Raw genomic sequence first — 1,532 nt, forward strand, 5'->3', positions numbered from 1 at the left:
AAGTATTCAACTATTTAACTTAATATTTGTGCTATTTGAAAGCAAATAACTTCAGCACTAGGATACTAGTATTAATGAATTAAAATCACAAGCTAAAACTAGTTTAGAGGTAGTTACATGCTAAAATACTGACCACCTTTGGCTTTTGCTTGTTTTAGTTTGTTTGTTGCCTTATGTACAGTATTTTTATTTTACTGTTACTCTCCTGCCAAAAGTTATTCCTTCCGTCTTGGTTACCTCTCTCTCATTGCTGGAACAAAAATACCCAACACCCAAAATTAAGGAAGGAAAGGGTTTTTTAGCTCACAGTTTGTGGAGGTTTCAGTCCATACTCAATTGGCTCTAAGACAGGGTGGCACATGGCAGAGGGTGGCAGTTTGTGGTGGCACAAAACAGCAAAACAACAAGAGTAAAAAGGGAGCAGCAGCAATGACAGAGGGAGAAAGCAAGCCTCTCTCCCCTCCTTATGTTGGATGCAGGCTATCAGCCCCAGGGTAGATATAGCACTCACACCCATAATCCCAGCATTGGATCATTAATCACAACCTCTAGAAGTCTGCCCCACGACTTCATGAGGCTTTGGGGGGACAACTAGACACAAACCATAGTACCTTCTATTCAAGTACAATTTTGCTCTGTATAAAGTACTTTATATCTCTATTAAGTTGAATTAAATACAATGACTCTAAGAAGTCATTATACTTTTCTTACCTTTGAAAGTTTGTCAACACTTAAATCTCTTCTATCATAATACCTTAGCACCCTGTCTTAGGTGTTGTCTGCCTGACAAGTTATGACAAGGTAACCACCAAATCCATTACTAATACTTTTCTCAATTAGCAAGGATGTGCTTGATTTGTTCTGCAGCCCCTGTCATAAACAGTTTTGCTCTTTCTGATCTTTGTTCTTCAACTTTGCTTTTGACTGATTTCATATAATCTTTGATGTACTTCTTGTAGGCCTCTTTGGGGAAGCTGGTTTCCTGCAAGTGATGGTTCATGACAATATTAACACCAGTGATTACTGCACTTTAGGTGGCTTCACCCTCTGGGCCTTCAGCAGAGGCATTTCCTCCAGTGAGCGAGTCATCAACATTACTTTCTCTTCTCCTGACCATCTGGAGAACATCTCATTGTGGCTGATGAGATCCCTGTAGATAAGCATGATGGTGGCTGAGGGAGACAGTGGCCACGCAAGCTTAGCATGAGTCAAAACTCAGATCAAGAGTGGTGCAGCCAGTATAAAAACGAAATATAAGAAGTAAAGCCATGCTGTTATGTTGAGCTGTGGGGGACTCAGGTCAGCAATTTCTGACATAGCCAGTGAAGCAGAAGACCCAATACTATTATGGGCTACTGAACTCTTTTAGAATATTATGTTGAGTTAACACACCTATAATATTCAAATAACGAAACTTAACAAATAAAGGGTATACAGACCATTGTATCTGTGTATTTAAAGTGGTTTGGATAGATATATAGTTACATTCTCTTAATGAATAGAGTGATTCTTGTGCAGCAATTAACCACTAG

The sequence above is a fragment of the Octodon degus genome, unplaced genomic scaffold (genome assembly GCF_000260255.1).
Source record: "Octodon degus isolate 3935 unplaced genomic scaffold, OctDeg1.0 scaffold00053, whole genome shotgun sequence".
Lineage (NCBI taxonomy): Eukaryota > Metazoa > Chordata > Mammalia > Rodentia > Octodontidae > Octodon > Octodon degus.